Below are 21,727 nucleotides of genomic sequence, written 5' to 3' on the forward strand. Positions count from 1 at the left end.
ATAGAGCAACGTTTTAACGAACTGAAACACTGTTTCTCTGTGAATTCAGTTAGTTCCCAGTAGCCTGCTCTTCTACGATGTGTACTTTTAAAGATTTATCAAAATTGGGTGAGCCGAATCTGAGTAACATGGTGAATTCGGTTAGTTCCCAGTAGGCCGCAGTAGTAATGAGTGGACTGTTCGGGATATAGAAAAATTTTCACGAATGGAATCAAAATTTCTAGGCGAATTCAGTGAGTTCCCAATGGGACATGCTTGTATGAGTCTGCTTTTCAATATAGAGCAACATTTTGTGGAACGGAATCTAAGTATCATGGTGAATTCAGTAGGTTCCCAATAGGATTCGCATGTAATAAGCTTGTTATTCAAGATAGAGCAACGTTTTAACGAACTGAAACACTGTTTCTCTGTGAATTCAGTTAGTTCCCAGTAGCCTGCTCTTGTACGATGTGTACTTTTAAAGATTTATCAAAATTGGGTGAGCCGAATCTGAGTAACATGGTGAATTCGGTTAGTTCCCAGTAGGCCGCAGTAGTAATGAGTGGACTGTTCGGGATATAGAAAAATTTTCACGAATGGAATCAAAATTTCTAGGCGAATTCAGTGAGTTCCCAATGGGACATGCTTGTATGAGTCTGCTTTTCAATATAGAGCAACATTTTGTGGAACGGAATCTAAGTATCATGGTGAATTCAGTAGGTTCCCAATAGGATTCGCATGTAATAAGCTTGTTATTCAAGATAGAGCAACGTTTTAACGAACTGAAACACTGTTTCTCTGTGAATTCAGTTAGTTCCCAGTAGCCTGCTCTTGTACGATGTGTACTTTTAAAGATTTATCAAAATTTGGTGAGCCGAATCTGAGTAACATGGTGAATTCGGTTAGTTCCCAGTAGGCCGCAGTAGTAATGAGTGGACTGTTCGGGATATAGAAAAATTTTCACGAATGGAATCAAAATTTCTAGGCGAATTCAGTGAGTTCCCAATGGGACATGCTTGTATGAGTCTGCTTTTCAATATAGAGCAACATTTTGTGGAACGGAATCTAAGTATCATGGTGAATTCAGTAGGTTCCCAATAGGATTCGCATGTAATAAGCTTGTTATTCAAGATAGAGCAACGTTTTAACGAACTGAAACACTGTTTCTCTGTGAATTCAGTTAGTTCCCAGTAGCCTGCTCTTGTACGATGTGTACTTTTAAAGATTTATCAAAATTTGGTGAGCCGAATCTGAGTAACATGGTGAATTCGGTTAATTCCCGGTAGGCCGCAGTAGTAATGAGTGGACTGTTCGGGATATAGAAAAATTTTCACGAATGGAATCAAAATTTCTAGGCGAATTCAGTGAGTTCCCAATGGGACATGCTTGTATGAGTCTGCTTTTCAATATAGAGCAACATTTTGTGGAACGGAATCTAAGTATCATGGTGAATTCAGTAGGTTCCCAATAGGATTCGCATGTAATAAGCTTGTTATTCAAGATAGAGCAACGTTTTAACGAACTGAAACACTGTTTCTCTGTGAATTCAGTTAGTTCCCAGTAGCCTGCTCTTGTACGATGTGTACTTTTAAAGATTTATCAAAATTTGGTGAGCCGAATCTGAGTAACATGGTGAATTCGGTTAGTTCCCAGTAGGCCGCAGTAGTAATGAGTGGACTGTTCGGGATATAGAAAAATTTTCACGAATGGAATCAAAATTTCTAGGCGAATTCAGTGAGTTCCCAATGGGACATGCTTGTATGAGTCTGCTTTTCAATATAGAGCAACATTTTGTGGAACGGAATCTAAGTATCATGGTGAATTCAGTAGGTTCCCAATAGGATTCGCATGTAATAAGCTTGTTATTCAAGATAGAGCAACGTTTTAACGAACTGAAACACTGTTTCTCTGTGAATTCAGTTAGTTCCCAGTAGCCTGCTCTTGTACGATGTGTACTTTTAAAGATTTATCAAAATTTGGTGAGCCGAATCTGAGTAACATGGTGAATTCGGTTAGTTCCCAGTAGGCCGCAGTAGTAATGAGTGGACTGTTCGGGATATAGAAAAATTTTCACGAATGGAATCAAAATTTCTAGGCGAATTCAGTGAGTTCCCAATGGGACATGCTTGTATGAGTCTGCTTTTCAATATAGAGCAACATTTTGTGGAACGGAATCTAAGTATCATGGTGAATTCAGTAGGTTCCCAATAGGATTCGCATGTAATAAGCTTGTTATTCAAGATAGAGCAACGTTTTAACGAACTGAAACACTGTTTCTCTGTGAATTCAGTTAGTTCCCAGTAGCCTGCTCTTGTACGATGTGTACTTTTAAAGATTTATCAAAATTTGGTGAGCCGAATCTGAGTAACATGGTGAATTCGGTTAGTTCCCAGTAGGCCGCAGTAGTAATGAGTGGACTGTTCGGGATATAGAAAAATTTTCACGAATGGAATCAAAATTTCTAGGCGAATTCAGTGAGTTCCCAATGGGACATGCTTGTATGAGTCTGCTTTTCAATATAGAGCAACATTTTGTGGAACGGAATCTAAGTATCATGGTGAATTCAGTAGGTTCCCAATAGGATTCGCATGTAATAAGCTTGTTATTCAAGATAGAGCAACGTTTTAACGAACTGAAACACTGTTTCTCTGTGAATTCAGTTAGTTCCCAGTAGCCTGCTCTTGTACGATGTGTACTTTTAAAGATTTATCAAAATTTGGTGAGCCGAATCTGAGTAACATGGTGAATTCGGTTAGTTCCCAGTAGGCCGCAGTAGTAATGAGTGGACTGTTCGGGATATAGAAAAATTTTCACGAATGGAATCAAAATTTCTAGGCGAATTCAGTGAGTTCCCAATGGGACATGCTTGTATGAGTCTGCTTTTCAATATAGAGCAACATTTTGTGGAACGGAATCTAAGTATCATGGTGAATTCAGTAGGTTCCCAATAGGATTCGCATGTAATAAGCTTGTTATTCAAGATAGAGCAACGTTTTAACGAACTGAAACACTGTTTCTCTGTGAATTCAGTTAGTTCCCAGTAGCCTGCTCTTGTACGATGTGTACTTTTAAAGATTTATCAAAATTTGGTGAGCCGAATCTGAGTAACATGGTGAATTCGGTTAATTCCCGGTAGGCCGCAGTAGTAATGAGTGGACTGTTCGGGATATAGAAAAATTTTCACGAATGGAATCAAAATTTCTAGGCGAATTCAGTGAGTTCCCAATGGGACATACTTGTATGAGTCTGCTTTTCAATATAGAGCAACATTTTGTGGAACGGAATCTAAGTATCATGGTGAATTCAGTAGGTTCCCAATAGGATTCGCATGTAATAAGCTTGTTATTCAAGATAGAGCAACGTTTTAACGAACTGAAACACTGTTTCTCTGTGAATTCAGTTAGTTCCCAGTAGCCTGCTCTTGTACGATGTGTACTTTTAAAGATTTATCAAAATTTGGTGAGCCGAATCTGAGTAACATGGTGAATTCGGTTAGTTCCCAGTAGGCCGCAGTAGTAATGAGTGGACTGTTCGGGATATAGAAAAATTTTCACGAATGGAATCAAAATTTCTAGGCGAATTCAGTGAGTTCCCAATGGGACATGCTTGTATGAGTCTGCTTTTCAATATAGAGCAACATTTTGTGGAACGGAATCTAAGTATCATGGTGAATTCAGTAGGTTCCCAATAGGATTCGCATGTAATAAGCTTGTTATTCAAGATAGAGCAACGTTTTAACGAACTGAAACACTGTTTCTCTGTGAATTCAGTTAGTTCCCAGTAGCCTGCTCTTGTACGATGTGTACTTTTAAAGATTTATCAAAATTTGGTGAGCCGAATCTGAGTAACATGGTGAATTCGGTTAGTTCCCGGTAGGCCGCAGTAGTAATGAGTGGACTGTTCGGGATATAGAAAAATTTTCACGAATGGAATCAAAATTTCTAGGCGAATTCAGTGAGTTCCCAATGGGACATGCTTGTATGAGTCTGCTTTTCAATATAGAGCAACATTTTGTGGAACGGAATCTAAGTATCATGGTGAATTCAGTAGGTTCCCAATAGGATTCGCATGTAATAAGCTTGTTATTCAAGATAGAGCAACGTTTTAACGAACTGAAACACTGTTTCTCTGTGAATTCAGTTAGTTCCCAGTAGCCTGCTCTTGTACGATGTGTACTTTTAAAGATTTATCAAAATTTGGTGAGCCGAATCTGAGTAACATGGTGAATTCGGTTAGTTCCCAGTAGGCCGCAGTAGTAATGAGTGGACTGTTCGGGATATAGAAAAATTTTCACGAATGGAATCAAAATTTCTAGGCGAATTCAGTGAGTTCCCAATGGGACATGCTTGTATGAGTCTGCTTTTCAATATAGAGCAACATTTTGTGGAACGGAATCTAAGTATCATGGTGAATTCAGTAGGTTCCCAATAGGATTCGCATGTAATAAGCTTGTTATTCAAGATAGAGCAACGTTTTAACGAACTGAAACACTGTTTCTCTGTGAATTCAGTTAGTTCCCAGTAGCCTGCTCTTGTACGATGTGTACTTTTAAAGATTTATCAAAATTTGGTGAGCCGAATCTGAGTAACATGGTGAATTCGGTTAGTTCCCAGTAGGCCGCAGTAGTAATGAGTGGACTGTTCGGGATATAGAAAAATTTTCACGAATGGAATCAAAATTTCTAGGCGAATTCAGTGAGTTCCCAATGGGACATGCTTGTATGAGTCTGCTTTTCAATATAGAGCAACATTTTGTGGAACGGAATCTAAGTATCATGGTGAATTCAGTAGGTTCCCAATAGGATTCGCATGTAATAAGCTTGTTATTCAAGATAGAGCAACGTTTTAACGAACTGAAACACTGTTTCTCTGTGAATTCAGTTAGTTCCCAGTAGCCTGCTCTTGTACGATGTGTACTTTTAAAGATTTATCAAAATTTGGTGAGCCGAATCTGAGTAACATGGTGAATTCGGTTAGTTCCCAGTAGGCCGCAGTAGTAATGAGTGGACTGTTCGGGATATAGAAAAATTTTCACGAATGGAATCAAAATTTCTAGGCGAATTCAGTGAGTTCCCAATGGGACATGCTTGTATGAGTCTGCTTTTCAATATAGAGCAACATTTTGTGGAACGGAATCTAAGTATCATGGTGAATTCAGTAGGTTCCCAATAGGATTCGCATGTAATAAGCTTGTTATTCAAGATAGAGCAACGTTTTAACGAACTGAAACACTGTTTCTCTGTGAATTCAGTTAGTTCCCAGTAGCCTGCTCTTGTACGATGTGTACTTTTAAAGATTTATCAAAATTTGGTGAGCCGAATCTGAGTAACATGGTGAATTCGGTTAGTTCCCAGTAGGCCGCAGTAGTAATGAGTGGACTGTTCGGGATATAGAAAAATTTTCACGAATGGAATCAAAATTTCTAGGCGAATTCAGTGAGTTCCCAATGGGACATGCTTGTATGAGTCTGCTTTTCAATATAGAGCAACATTTTGTGGAACGGAATCTAAGTATCATGGTGAATTCAGTAGGTTCCCAATAGGATTCGCATGTAATAAGCTTGTTATTCAAGATAGAGCAACGTTTTAACGAACTGAAACACTGTTTCTCTGTGAATTCAGTTAGTTCCCAGTAGCCTGCTCTTGTACGATGTGTACTTTTAAAGATTTATCAAAATTTGGTGAGCCGAATCTGAGTAACATGGTGAATTCGGTTAGTTCCCAGTAGGCCGCAGTAGTAATGAGTGGACTGTTCGGGATATAGAAAAATTTTCACGAATGGAATCAAAATTTCTAGGCGAATTCAGTGAGTTCCCAATGGGACATGCTTGTATGAGTCTGCTTTTCAATATAGAGCAACATTTTGTGGAACGGAATCTAAGTATCATGGTGAATTCAGTAGGTTCCCAATAGGATTCGCATGTAATAAGCTTGTTATTCAAGATAGAGCAACGTTTTAACGAACTGAAACACTGTTTCTCTGTGAATTCAGTTAGTTCCCAGTAGCCTGCTCTTGTACGATGTGTACTTTTAAAGATTTATCAAAATTTGGTGAGCCGAATCTGAGTAACATGGTGAATTCGGTTAGTTCCCAGTAGGCCGCAGTAGTAATGAGTGGACTGTTCGGGATATAGAAAAATTTTCACGAATGGAATCAAAATTTCTAGGCGAATTCAGTGAGTTCCCAATGGGACATGCTTGTATGAGTCTGCTTTTCAATATAGAGCAACATTTTGTGGAACGGAATCTAAGTATCATGGTGAATTCAGTAGGTTCCCAATAGGATTCGCATGTAATAAGCTTGTTATTCAAGATAGAGCAACGTTTTAACGAACTGAAACACTGTTTCTCTGTGAATTCAGTTAGTTCCCAGTAGCCTGCTCTTGTACGATGTGTACTTTTAAAGATTTATCAAAATTTGGTGAGCCGAATCTGAGTAACATGGTGAATTCGGTTAGTTCCCAGTAGGCCGCAGTAGTAATGAGTGGACTGTTCGGGATATAGAAAAATTTTCACGAATGGAATCAAAATTTCTAGGCGAATTCAGTGAGTTCCCAATGGGACATGCTTGTATGAGTCTGCTTTTCAATATAGAGCAACATTTTGTGGAACGGAATCTAAGTATCATGGTGAATTCAGTAGGTTCCCAATAGGATTCGCATGTAATAAGCTTGTTATTCAAGATAGAGCAACGTTTTAACGAACTGAAACACTGTTTCTCTGTGAATTCAGTTAGTTCCCAGTAGCCTGCTCTTGTACGATGTGTACTTTTAAAGATTTATCAAAATTTGGTGAGCCGAATCTGAGTAACATGGTGAATTCGGTTAGTTCCCAGTAGGCCGCAGTAGTAATGAGTGGACTGTTCGGGATATAGAAAAATTTTCAGGAATGGAATCAAAATTTCTAGGCGAATTCAGTGAGTTCCCAATGGGACATGCTTGTATGAGTCTGCTTTTCAATATAGAGCAACATTTTGTGGAACGGAATCTAAGTATCATGGTGAATTCAGTAGGTTCCCAATAGGATTCGCATGTAATAAGCTTGTTATTCAAGATAGAGCAACGTTTTAACGAACTGAAACACTGTTTCTCTGTGAATTCAGTTAGTTCCCAGTAGCCTGCTCTTGTACGATGTGTACTTTTAAAGATTTATCAAAATTTGGTGAGCCGAATCTGAGTAACATGGTGAATTCGGTTAGTTCCCAGTAGGCCGCAGTAGTAATGAGTGGACTGTTCGGGATATAGAAAAATTTTCACGAATGGAATCAAAATTTCTAGGCGAATTCAGTGAGTTCCCAATGGGACATGCTTGTATGAGTCTGCTTTTCAATATAGAGCAACATTTTGTGGAACGGAATCTAAGTATCATGGTGAATTCAGTAGGTTCCCAATAGGATTCGCATGTAATAAGCTTGTTATTCAAGATAGAGCAACGTTTTAACGAACTGAAACACTGTTTCTCTGTGAATTCAGTTAGTTCCCAGTAGCCTGCTCTTGTACGATGTGTACTTTTAAAGATTTATCAAAATTTGGTGAGCCGAATCTGAGTAACATGGTGAATTCGGTTAGTTCCCAGTAGGCCGCAGTAGTAATGAGTGGACTGTTCGGGATATAGAAAAATTTTCACGAATGGAATCAAAATTTCTAGGCGAATTCAGTGAGTTCCCAATGGGACATGCTTGTATGAGTCTGCTTTTCAATATAGAGCAACATTTTGTGGAACGGAATCTAAGTATCATGGTGAATTCAGTAGGTTCCCAATAGGATTCGCATGTAATAAGCTTGTTATTCAAGATAGAGCAACGTTTTAACGAACTGAAACACTGTTTCTCTGTGAATTCAGTTAGTTCCCAGTAGCCTGCTCTTGTACGATGTGTACTTTTAAAGATTTATCAAAATTTGGTGAGCCGAATCTGAGTAACATGGTGAATTCGGTTAGTTCCCAGTAGGCCGCAGTAGTAATGAGTGGACTGTTCGGGATATAGAAAAATTTTCACGAATGGAATCAAAATTTCTAGGCGAATTCAGTGAGTTCCCAATGGGACATGCTTGTATGAGTCTGCTTTTCAATATAGAGCAACATTTTGTGGAACGGAATCTAAGTATCATGGTGAATTCAGTAGGTTCCCAATAGGATTCGCATGTAATAAGCTTGTTATTCAAGATAGAGCAACGTTTTAACGAACTGAAACACTGTTTCTCTGTGAATTCAGTTAGTTCCCAGTAGCCTGCTCTTGTACGATGTGTACTTTTAAAGATTTATCAAAATTTGGTGAGCCGAATCTGAGTAACATGGTGAATTCGGTTAGTTCCCAGTAGGCCGCAGTAGTAATGAGTGGACTGTTCGGGATATAGAAAAATTTTCACGAATGGAATCAAAATTTCTAGGCGAATTCAGTGAGTTCCCAATGGGACATGCTTGTATGAGTCTGCTTTTCAATATAGAGCAACATTTTGTGGAACGGAATCTAAGTATCATGGTGAATTCAGTAGGTTCCCAATAGGATTCGCATGTAATAAGCTTGTTATTCAAGATAGAGCAACGTTTTAACGAACTGAAACACTGTTTCTCTGTGAATTCAGTTAGTTCCCAGTAGCCTGCTCTTGTACGATGTGTACTTTTAAAGATTTATCAAAATTTGGTGAGCCGAATCTGAGTAACATGGTGAATTCGGTTAGTTCCCAGTAGGCCGCAGTAGTAATGAGTGGACTGTTCGGGATATAGAAAAATTTTCACGAATGGAATCAAAATTTCTAGGCGAATTCAGTGAGTTCCCAATGGGACATGCTTGTATGAGTCTGCTTTTCAATATAGAGCAACATTTTGTGGAACGGAATCTAAGTATCATGGTGAATTCAGTAGGTTCCCAATAGGATTCGCATGTAATAAGCTTGTTATTCAAGATAGAGCAACGTTTTAACGAACTGAAACACTGTTTCTCTGTGAATTCAGTTAGTTCCCAGTAGCCTGCTCTTGTACGATGTGTACTTTTAAAGATTTATCAAAATTTGGTGAGCCGAATCTGAGTAACATGGTGAATTCGGTTAGTTCCCAGTAGGCCGCAGTAGTAATGAGTGGACTGTTCGGGATATAGAAAAATTTTCACGAATGGAATCAAAATTTCTAGGCGAATTCAGTGAGTTCCCAATGGGACATGCTTGTATGAGTCTGCTTTTCAATATAGAGCAACATTTTGTGGAACGGAATCTAAGTATCATGGTGAATTCAGTAGGTTCCCAATAGGATTCGCATGTAATAAGCTTGTTATTCAAGATAGAGCAACGTTTTAACGAACTGAAACACTGTTTCTCTGTGAATTCAGTTAGTTCCCAGTAGCCTGCTCTTGTACGATGTGTACTTTTAAAGATTTATCAAAATTTGGTGAGCCGAATCTGAGTAACATGGTGAATTCGGTTAGTTCCCAGTAGGCCGCAGTAGTAATGAGTGGACTGTTCGGGATATAGAAAAATTTTCACGAATGGAATCAAAATTTCTAGGCGAATTCAGTGAGTTCCCAATGGGACATGCTTGTATGAGTCTGCTTTTCAATATAGAGCAACATTTTGTGGAACGGAATCTAAGTATCATGGTGAATTCAGTAGGTTCCCAATAGGATTCGCATGTAATAAGCTTGTTATTCAAGATAGAGCAACGTTTTAACGAACTGAAACACTGTTTCTCTGTGAATTCAGTTAGTTCCCAGTAGCCTGCTCTTGTACGATGTGTACTTTTAAAGATTTATCAAAATTTGGTGAGCCGAATCTGAGTAACATGGTGAATTTGGTTAGTTCCCAGTAGGCCGCAGTAGTAATGAGTGGACTGTTCGGGATATAGAAAAATTTTCACGAATGGAATCAAAATTTCTAGGCGAATTCAGTGAGTTCCCAATGGGACATGCTTGTATGAGTCTGCTTTTCAATATAGAGCAACATTTTGTGGAACGGAATCTAAGTATCATGGTGAATTCAGTAGGTTCCCAATAGGATTCGCATGTAATAAGCTTGTTATTCAAGATAGAGCAACGTTTTAACGAACTGAAACACTGTTTCTCTGTGAATTCAGTTAGTTCCCAGTAGCCTGCTCTTGTACGATGTGTACTTTTAAAGATTTATCAAAATTTGGTGAGCCGAATCTGAGTAACATGGTGAATTCGGTTAGTTCCCAGTAGGCCGCAGTAGTAATGAGTGGACTGTTCGGGATATAGAAAAATTTTCACGAATGGAATCAAAATTTCTAGGCGAATTCAGTGAGTTCCCAATGGGACATGCTTGTATGAGTCTGCTTTTCAATATAGAGCAACATTTTGTGGAACGGAATCTAAGTATCATGGTGAATTCAGTAGGTTCCCAATAGGATTCGCATGTAATAAGCTTGTTATTCAAGATAGAGCAACGTTTTAACGAACTGAAACACTGTTTCTCTGTGAATTCAGTTAGTTCCCAGTAGCCTGCTCTTGTACGATGTGTACTTTTAAAGATTTATCAAAATTTGGTGAGCCGAATCTGAGTAACATGGTGAATTCGGTTAGTTCCCAGTAGGCCGCAGTAGTAATGAGTGGACTGTTCGGGATATAGAAAAATTTTCACGAATGGAATCAAAATTTCTAGGCGAATTCAGTGAGTTCCCAATGGGACATGCTTGTATGAGTCTGCTTTTCAATATAGAGCAACATTTTGTGGAACGGAATCTAAGTATCATGGTGAATTCAGTAGGTTCCCAATAGGATTCGCATGTAATAAGCTTGTTATTCAAGATAGAGCAACGTTTTAACGAACTGAAACACTGTTTCTCTGTGAATTCAGTTAGTTCCCAGTAGCCTGCTCTTGTACGATGTGTACTTTTAAAGATTTATCAAAATTTGGTGAGCCGAATCTGAGTAACATGGTGAATTCGGTTAGTTCCCAGTAGGCCGCAGTAGTAATGAGTGGACTGTTCGGGATATAGAAAAATTTTCACGAATGGAATCAAAATTTCTAGGCGAATTCAGTGAGTTCCCAATGGGACATGCTTGTATGAGTCTGCTTTTCAATATAGAGCAACATTTTGTGGAACGGAATCTAAGTATCATGGTGAATTCAGTAGGTTCCCAATAGGATTCGCATGTAATAAGCTTGTTATTCAAGATAGAGCAACGTTTTAACGAACTGAAACACTGTTTCTCTGTGAATTCAGTTAGTTCCCAGTAGCCTGCTCTTGTACGATGTGTACTTTTAAAGATTTATCAAAATTTGGTGAGCCGAATCTGAGTAACATGGTGAATTCGGTTAGTTCCCAGTAGGCCGCAGTAGTAATGAGTGGACTGTTCGGGATATAGAAAAATTTTCAGGAATGGAATCAAAATTTCTAGGCGAATTCAGTGAGTTCCCAATGGGACATGCTTGTATGAGTCTGCTTTTCAATATAGAGCAACATTTTGTGGAACGGAATCTAAGTATCATGGTGAATTCAGTAGGTTCCCAATAGGATTCGCATGTAATAAGCTTGTTATTCAAGATAGAGCAACGTTTTAACGAACTGAAACACTGTTTCTCTGTGAATTCAGTTAGTTCCCAGTAGCCTGCTCTTGTACGATGTGTACTTTTAAAGATTTATCAAAATTTGGTGAGCCGAATCTGAGTAACATGGTGAATTCGGTTAGTTCCCAGTAGGCCGCAGTAGTAATGAGTGGACTGTTCGGGATATAGAAAAATTTTCACGAATGGAATCAAAATTTCTAGGCGAATTCAGTGAGTTCCCAATGGGACATGCTTGTATGAGTCTGCTTTTCAATATAGAGCAACATTTTGTGGAACGGAATCTAAGTATCATGGTGAATTCAGTAGGTTCCCAATAGGATTCGCATGTAATAAGCTTGTTATTCAAGATAGAGCAACGTTTTAACGAACTGAAACACTGTTTCTCTGTGAATTCAGTTAGTTCCCAGTAGCCTGCTCTTGTACGATGTGTACTTTTAAAGATTTATCAAAATTTGGTGAGCCGAATCTGAGTAACATGGTGAATTCGGTTAGTTCCCAGTAGGCCGCAGTAGTAATGAGTGGACTGTTCGGGATATAGAAAAATTTTCACGAATGGAATCAAAATTTCTAGGCGAATTCAGTGAGTTCCCAATGGGACATGCTTGTATGAGTCTGCTTTTCAATATAGAGCAACATTTTGTGGAACGGAATCTAAGTATCATGGTGAATTCAGTAGGTTCCCAATAGGATTCGCATGTAATAAGCTTGTTATTCAAGATAGAGCAACGTTTTAACGAACTGAAACACTGTTTCTCTGTGAATTCAGTTAGTTCCCAGTAGCCTGCTCTTGTACGATGTGTACTTTTAAAGATTTATCAAAATTTGGTGAGCCGAATCTGAGTAACATGGTGAATTCGGTTAGTTCCCAGTAGGCCGCAGTAGTAATGAGTGGACTGTTCGGGATATAGAAAAATTTTCACGAATGGAATCAAAATTTCTAGGCGAATTCAGTGAGTTCCCAATGGGACATGCTTGTATGAGTCTGCTTTTCAATATAGAGCAACATTTTGTGGAACGGAATCTAAGTATCATGGTGAATTCAGTAGGTTCCCAATAGGATTCGCATGTAATAAGCTTGTTATTCAAGATAGAGCAACGTTTTAACGAACTCAAACACTGTTTCTCTGTGAATTCAGTTAGTTCCCAGTAGCCTGCTCTTGAACTATGTGTACTTTTAAAGATTTATCAAAATTTGGTGAGCCGAATCTGAGTAACATGGTGAATTCGGTTAGTTCCCAGTAGGCCGCAGTAGTAATGAGTGGACTGTTCGGGATATAGAAAAATTTTCACGAATGGAATCAAAATTTCTAGGCGAATTCAGTGAGTTCCCAATGGGACATGCTTGTATGAGTCTGCTTTTCAATATAGAGCAACATTTTGTGGAACGGAATCTAAGTATCATGGTGAATTCAGTAGGTTCCCAATAGGATTCGCATGTAATAAGCTTGTTATTCAAGATAGAGCAACGTTTTAACGAACTGAAACACTGTTTCTCTGTGAATTCAGTTAGTTCCCAGTAGCCTGCTCTTGTACGATGTGTACTTTTAAAGATTTATCAAAATTTGGTGAGCCGAATCTGAGTAACATGGTGAATTCGGTTAGTTCCCAGTAGGCCGCAGTAGTAATGAGTGGACTGTTCGGGATATAGAAAAATTTTCACGAATGGAATCAAAATTTCTAGGCGAATTCAGTGAGTTCCCAATGGGACATGCTTGTATGAGTCTGCTTTTCAATATAGAGCAACATTTTGTGGAACGGAATCTAAGTATCATGGTGAATTCAGTAGGTTCCCAATAGGATTCGCATGTAATAAGCTTGTTATTCAAGATAGAGCAACGTTTTAACGAACTGAAACACTGTTTCTCTGTGAATTCAGTTAGTTCCCAGTAGCCTGCTCTTGTACGATGTGTACTTTTAAAGATTTATCAAAATTTGGTGAGCCGAATCTGAGTAACATGGTGAATTCGGTTAGTTCCCAGTAGGCCGCAGTAGTAATGAGTGGACTGTTCGGGATATAGAAAAATTTTCAGGAATGGAATCAAAATTTCTAGGCGAATTCAGTGAGTTCCCAATGGGACATGCTTGTATGAGTCTGCTTTTCAATATAGAGCAACATTTTGTGGAACGGAATCTAAGTATCATGGTGAATTCAGTAGGTTCCCAATAGGATTCGCATGTAATAAGCTTGTTATTCAAGATAGAGCAACGTTTTAACGAACTGAAACACTGTTTCTCTGTGAATTCAGTTAGTTCCCAGTAGCCTGCTCTTGTACGATGTGTACTTTTAAAGATTTATCAAAATTTGGTGAGCCGAATCTGAGTAACATGGTGAATTCGGTTAGTTCCCAGTAGGCCGCAGTAGTAATGAGTGGACTGTTCGGGATATAGAAAAATTTTCACGAATGGAATCAAAATTTCTAGGCGAATTCAGTGAGTTCCCAATGGGACATGCTTGTATGAGTCTGCTTTTCAATATAGAGCAACATTTTGTGGAACGGAATCTAAGTATCATGGTGAATTCAGTAGGTTCCCAATAGGATTCGCATGTAATAAGCTTGTTATTCAAGATAGAGCAACGTTTTAACGAACTGAAACACTGTTTCTCTGTGAATTCAGTTAGTTCCCAGTAGCCTGCTCTTGTACGATGTGTACTTTTAAAGATTTATCAAAATTTGGTGAGCCGAATCTGAGTAACATGGTGAATTCGGTTAGTTCCCAGTAGGCCGCAGTAGTAATGAGTGGACTGTTCGGGATATAGAAAAATTTTCACGAATGGAATCAAAATTTCTAGGCGAATTCAGTGAGTTCCCAATGGGACATGCTTGTATGAGTCTGCTTTTCAATATAGAGCAACATTTTGTGGAACGGAATCTAAGTATCATGGTGAATTCAGTAGGTTCCCAATAGGATTCGCATGTAATAAGCTTGTTATTCAAGATAGAGCAACGTTTTAACGAACTGAAACACTGTTTCTCTGTGAATTCAGTTAGTTCCCAGTAGCCTGCTCTTGTACGATGTGTACTTTTAAAGATTTATCAAAATTTGGTGAGCCGAATCTGAGTAACATGGTGAATTCGGTTAGTTCCCAGTAGGCCGCAGTAGTAATGAGTGGACTGTTCGGGATATAGAAAAATTTTCACGAATGGAATCAAAATTTCTAGGCGAATTCAGTGAGTTCCCAATGGGACATGCTTGTATGAGTCTGCTTTTCAATATAGAGCAACATTTTGTGGAACGGAATCTAAGTATCATGGTGAATTCAGTAGGTTCCCAATAGGATTCGCATGTAATAAGCTTGTTATTCAAGATAGAGCAACGTTTTAACGAACTGAAACACTGTTTCTCTGTGAATTCAGTTAGTTCCCAGTAGCCTGCTCTTGTACGATGTGTACTTTTAAAGATTTATCAAAATTTGGTGAGCCGAATCTGAGTAACATGGTGAATTCGGTTAGTTCCCAGTAGGCCGCAGTAGTAATGAGTGGACTGTTCGGGATATAGAAAAATTTTCACGAATGGAATCAAAATTTCTAGGCGAATTCAGTGAGTTCCCAATGGGACATGCTTGTATGAGTCTGCTTTTCAATATAGAGCAACATTTTGTGGAACGGAATCTAAGTATCATGGTGAATTCAGTAGGTTCCCAATAGGATTCGCATGTAATAAGCTTGTTATTCAAGATAGAGCAACGTTTTAACGAACTGAAACACTGTTTCTCTGTGAATTCAGTTAGTTCCCAGTAGCCTGCTCTTGTACGATGTGTACTTTTAAAGATTTATCAAAATTTGGTGAGCCGAATCTGAGTAACATGGTGAATTCGGTTAGTTCCCAGTAGGCCGCAGTAGTAATGAGTGGACTGTTCGGGATATAGAAAAATTTTCACGAATGGAATCAAAATTTCTAGGCGAATTCAGTGAGTTCCCAATGGGACATGCTTGTATGAGTCTGCTTTTCAATATAGAGCAACATTTTGTGGAACGGAATCTAAGTATCATGGTGAATTCAGTAGGTTCCCAATAGGATTCGCATGTAATAAGCTTGTTATTCAAGATAGAGCAACGTTTTAACGAACTGAAACACTGTTTCTCTGTGAATTCAGTTAGTTCCCAGTAGCCTGCTCTTGTACGATGTGTACTTTTAAAGATTTATCAAAATTTGGTGAGCCGAATCTGAGTAACATGGTGAATTCGGTTAGTTCCCAGTAGGCCGCAGTAGTAATGAGTGGACTGTTCGGGATATAGAAAAATTTTCACGAATGGAATCAAAATTTCTAGGCGAATTCAGTGAGTTCCCAATGGGACATGCTTGTATGAGTCTGCTTTTCAATATAGAGCAACATTTTGTGGAACGGAATCTAAGTATCATGGTGAATTCAGTAGGTTCCCAATAGGATTCGCATGTAATAAGCTTGTTATTCAAGATAGAGCAACGTTTTAACGAACTGAAACACTGTTTCTCTGTGAATTCAGTTAGTTCCCAGTAGCCTGCTCTTGTACGATGTGTACTTTTAAAGATTTATCAAAATTTGGTGAGCCGAATCTGAGTAACATGGTGAATTCGGTTAGTTCCCAGTAGGCCGCAGTAGTAATGAGTGGACTGTTCGGGATATAGAAAAATTTTCAGGAATGGAATCAAAATTTCTAGGCGAATTCAGTGAGTTCCCAATGGGACATGCTTGTATGAGTCTGCTTTTCAATATAGAGCAACATTTTGTGGAACGGAATCTAAGTATCATGGTGAATTCAGTAGGTTCCCAATAGGATTCGCATGTAATAAGCTTGTTATTCAAGATAGAGCAACGTTTTAACGAACTGAAACACTGTTTCTCTGTGAATTCAGTTAGTTCCCAGTAGCCTGCTCTTGTACGATGTGTACTTTTAAAGATTTATCAAAATTTGGTGAGCCGAATCTGAGTAACATGGTGAATTCGGTTAGTTCCCAGTAGGCCGCAGTAGTAATGAGTGGACTGTTCGGGATATAGAAAAATTTTCACGAATGGAATCAAAATTTCTAGGAGAATTCAGTGAGTTCCCAATGGGACATGCTTGTATGAGTCTGCTTTTCAATATAGAGCAACATTTTGTGGAACGGAATCTAAGTATCATGGTGAATTCAGTAGGTTCCCAATAGGATTCGCATGTAATAAGCTTGTTATTCAAGATAGAGCAACGTTTTAACGAACTGAAACACTGTTTCTCTGTGAATTCAGTTAGTTCCCAGTAGCCTGCTCTTGTACGATGTGTACTTTTAAAGATTTATCAAAATTTGGTGAGCCGAATCTGAGTAACATGGTGAATTCGGTTAGTTCCCAGTAGGCCGCAGTAGTAATGAGTGGACTGTTCGGGATATAGAAAAATTTTCACGAATGGAATCAAAATTTCTAGGCGAATTCAGTGAGTTCCCAATGGGACATGCTTGTATGAGTCTGCTTTTCAATATAGAGCAACATTTTGTGGAACGGAATCTAAGTATCATGGTGAATTCAGTAGGTTCCCAATAGGATTCGCATGTAATAAGCTTGTTATTCAAGATAGAGCAACGTTTTAACGAACTGAAACACTGTTTCTCTGTGAATTCAGTTAGTTCCCAGTAGCCTGCTCTTGTACGATGTGTACTTTTAAAGATTTATCAAAATTGGGTGAGCCGAATCTGAGTAACATGGTGAATTCGGTTAGTTCCCAGTAGGCCGCAGTAGTAATGAGTGGACTGTTCGGGATATAGAAAAATTTTCACGAATGGAATCAAAATTTCTAGGCGAATTCAGTGAGTTCCCAATGGGACATGCTTGTATGAGTCTGCTTTTCAATATAGAGCAACATTTTGTGGAACGGAATCTAAGTATCATGGTGAATTCAGTAGGTTCCCAATAGGATTCGCATGTAATAAGCTTGTTATTCAAGATAGAGCAACGTTTTAACGAACTGAAACACTGTTTCTCTGTGAATTCAGTTAGTTCCCAGTAGCCTGCTCTTGTACGATGTGTACTTTTAAAGATTTATCAAAATTTGGTGAGCCGAATCTGAGTAACATGGTGAATTCGGTTAGTTCCCAGTAGGCCGCAGTAGTAATGAGTGGACTGTTCGGGATATAGAAAAATTTTCACGAATGGAATCAAAATTTCTAGGCGAATTCAGTGAGTTCCCAATGGGACATGCTTGTATGAGTCTGCTTTTCAATATAGAGCAACATTTTGTGGAACGGAATCTAAGTATCATGGTGAATTCAGTAGGTTCCCAATAGGATTCGCATGTAATAAGCTTGTTATTCAAGATAGAGCAACGTTTTAACGAACTGAAACACTGTTTCTCTGTGAATTCAGTTAGTTCCCAGTAGCCTGCTCTTGTACGATGTGTACTTTTAAAGATTTATCAAAATTTGGTGAGCCGAATCTGAGTAACATGGTGAATTCGGTTAGTTCCCAGTAGGCCGCAGTAGTAATGAGTGGACTGTTCGGGATATAGAAAAATTTTCACGAATGGAATCAAAATTTCTAGGCGAATTCAGTGAGTTCCCAATGGGACATGCTTGTATGAGTCTGCTTTTCAATATAGAGCAACATTTTGTGGAACGGAATCTAAGTATCATGGTGAATTCAGTAGGTTCCCAATAGGATTCGCATGTAATAAGCTTGTTATTCAAGATAGAGCAACGTTTTAACGAACTGAAACACTGTTTCTCTGTGAATTCAGTTAGTTCCCAGTAGCCTGCTCTTGTACGATGTGTACTTTTAAAGATTTATCAAAATTTGGTGAGCCGAATCTGAGTAATATGGTGAATTCGGTTAGTTCCCAGTAGGCCGCAGTAGTAATGAGTGGACTGTTCGGGATATAGAAAAATTTTCACGAATGGAATCAAAATTTCTAGGCGAATTCAGTGAGTTCCCAATGGGACATGATTGTATGAGTCTGCTTTTCAATATAGAGCAACATTTTGTGGAACGGAATCTAAGTATCATGGTGAATACAGTAGGTTCCCAATAGGATTCGCATGTAATAAGCTTGTTATTCAAGATAGGGCAACGTTTTAACGAACTGAAACACTGTTTCTCTGTGAATTCATTAGTTCCCAGTAGCCTGCTCTTGTACGATGTGTACTTTTAAAGATTTATCAAAATTTGGTGAGCCGAATCTGAGTAACATGGTGAATTCGGTTAGTTCCCAGTAGGCCGCAGTAGTAATGAGTGGACTGTTCGGGATATAGAAAAATTTTCACGAATGGAATCAAAATTTCTAGGCGAATTCAGTGAGTTCCCAATGGGACATGCTTGTATGAGTCTGCTTTTCAATATAGAGCAACATTTTGTGGAACGGAATCTAAGTATCATGGTGAATTCAGTAGGTTCCCAATAGGATTCGCATGAAATAAGCTTGTTATTCAAGATAGAGCAACGTTTTAACGAACTGAAACACTGTTTCTCTGTGAATTCAGTTAGTTCCCAGTAGCCTGCTCTTGTACTATGTGTACTTTTAAAGATTTATCAAAATTTGGTGAGCCGAATCTGAGTAACATGGTGAATTCGGTTAGTTCCCAGTAGGCCGCAGTAGTAATGAGTGGACTGTTCGGGATATAGAAAAATTTTCACGAATGGAATCAAAATTTCTAGGCGAATTCAGTGAGTTCCCAATGGGACATGCTTGTATGAGTCTGCTTTTCAATATAGAGCAACATTTTGTGGAACGGAATCTAAGTATCATGGTGAATTCAGTAGGTTCCCAATAGGATTCGCATGTAATAAGCTTGTTATTCAAGATAGAGCAACGTTTTAACGAACTGAAACACTGTTTCTCTGTGAATTCAGTTAGTTCCCAGTAGCCTGCTCTTGTACGATGTGTACTTTTAAAGATTTATCAAAATTGGGTGAGCCGAATCTGAGTAACATGGTGAATTCGGTTAGTTCCCAGTAGTCCGCAGTAGTAATGAGTGGACTGTTCGGGATATAGAAAAATTTTCACGAATGGAATCAAAATTTCTAGGCGAATTCAGTGAGTTCCCAATGGGACATGCTTGTATGAGTCTGCTTTTCAATATAGAGCAACATTTTGTGGAACGGAATCTAAGTATCATGGTGAATTCAGTAGGTTCCCAATAGGATTCGCATGTAATAAGCTTGTTATTCAAGATAGAGCAACGTTTTAACGAACTGAAACACTGTTTCTCTGTGAATTCAGTTAGTTCCCAGTAGCCTGCTCTGTACGATGTGTACTTTTAAAGATTTATCAAAATTTGGTGAGCCGAATCTGAGTAACATGGTGAATTCGGTTAGTTCCCAGTAGGCCGCAGTAGTAATGAGTGGACTGTTCGGGATATAGAAAAATTTTCACGAATGGAATCAAAATTTCTAGGCGAATTCAGTGAGTTCCCAATGGGACATGCTTGTATGAGTCTGCTTTTCAATATAGAGCAACATTTTGTGGAACGGAATCTAAGTATCATGGTGAATTCAGTAGGTTCCCAATAGGATTCGCATGTAATAAGCATGTTATTCAAGATAGAGCAACGTTTTAACGAACTGAAACACTGTTTCTCTGTGAATTCAGTTAGTTCCCAGTAGCCTGCTCTTGTACGATGTGTACTTTTAAAGATTTATCAAAATTTGGTGAGCCGAATCTGAGTAACATGGTGAATTCGGTTAGTTCCCAGTAGGCCGCAGTAGTAATGAGTGGACTGTTCGGGATATAGAAAAATTTTCACGAATGGAATCAAAATTTCTAGGCGAATTCAGTGAGTTCCCAATGGGACATGCTTGTATGAGTCTGCTTTTCAATATAGAGCAACATTTTGTGGAACGGAATCTAAGTATCATGGTGAATTCAGTAGGTTCCCAATAGGATTCGCATGTAATAAGCTTGTTATTCAAGATAGAGCAACGTTTTAACGAACTGGAACACTGTTTCTCTGTGAATTCAGTTAGTTCCCAGTAGCCTGCTCTTGTACGATGTGTACTTTTAAAGATTTATCAAAATTTGGTGAGCCGAATCTGAGTAACATGGTGAATTCGGTTAGTTCCCAGTAGGCCGCAGTAGTAATGAGTGGACTGTTCGGGATATAGAAAAATTTTCACGAATGGAATCAAAATTTCTAGGCGAATTCAGTGAGTTCCCAATGGGACATGCTTGTATGAGTCTGCTTTTCAATATAGAGCAACATTTTGTGGAACGGAATCTAAGTATCATGGTGAATTCAGTAGGTTCCCAATAGGATTCGCATGTAATAAGCTTGTTATTCAAGATAGAGCAACGTTTTAACGAACTGAAACACTGTTTCTCTGTGAATTCAGTTAGTTCCCAGTAGCCTGCTCTTGTACGATGTGTACTTTTAAAGATTTATCAAAATTTGGTGAGCCGAATCTGAGTAACATGGTGAATTCGGTTAGTTCCCAGTAGGCCGCAGTAGTAATGAGTGGACTGCTCGGGATATAGAAAAATTTTCACGAATGGAATCAAAATTTCTAGGCGAATTCAGTGAGTTCCCAATGGGACATGCTTGTATGAGTCTGCTTTTCAATATAGAGCAACATTTTGTGGAACGGAATCTAAGTATCATGGTGAATTCAGTAGGTTCCCAATAGGATTCGCATGTAATAAGCTTGTTATTCAAGATAGAGCAACGTTTTAACGAACTGGAACACTGTTTCTCTGTGAATTCAGTTAGTTCCCAGTAGCCTGCTCTTGTACTATGTGTACTTTTAAAGATTTATCAAAATTTGGTGAGCCGAATCTGAGTAACATGGTGAATTCGGTTAGTTCCCAGTAGGCCGCAGTAGTAATGAGTGGACTGTTCGGGATATAGAAAAATTTTCACGAATGGAATCAAAATTTCTAGGCGAATTCAGTGAGTTCCCAATGGGACATGCTTGTATGAGTCTGCTTTTCAATATAGAGCAACATTTTGTGGAACGGAATCTAAGTATCATGGTGAATTCAGTAGGTTCCCAATAGGATTCGCATGTAATAAGCTTGTTATTCAAGATAGAGCAACGTTTTAACGAACTGAAACACTGTTTCTCTGTGAATTCAGTTAGTTCCCAGTAGCCTGCTCTTGTACGATGTGTACTTTTAAAGATTTATCAAAATTTGGTGAGCCGAATCTGAGTAACATGGTGAATTCGGTTAGTTCCCAGTAGGCCGCAGTAGTAATGAGTGGACTGTTCGGGATATAGAAAAATTTTCACGAATGGAATCAAAATTTCTAGGCGAATTCAGTGAGTTCCCAATGGGACATGCTTGTATGAGTCTGC

Source organism: Rattus norvegicus, chromosome 6 (assembly GCF_021556685.1).
Source record: "Rattus norvegicus strain SHRSP/BbbUtx chromosome 6, alternate assembly SHRSP_T2T, whole genome shotgun sequence".
In the NCBI taxonomy this organism is placed as follows: domain Eukaryota; kingdom Metazoa; phylum Chordata; class Mammalia; order Rodentia; family Muridae; genus Rattus; species Rattus norvegicus.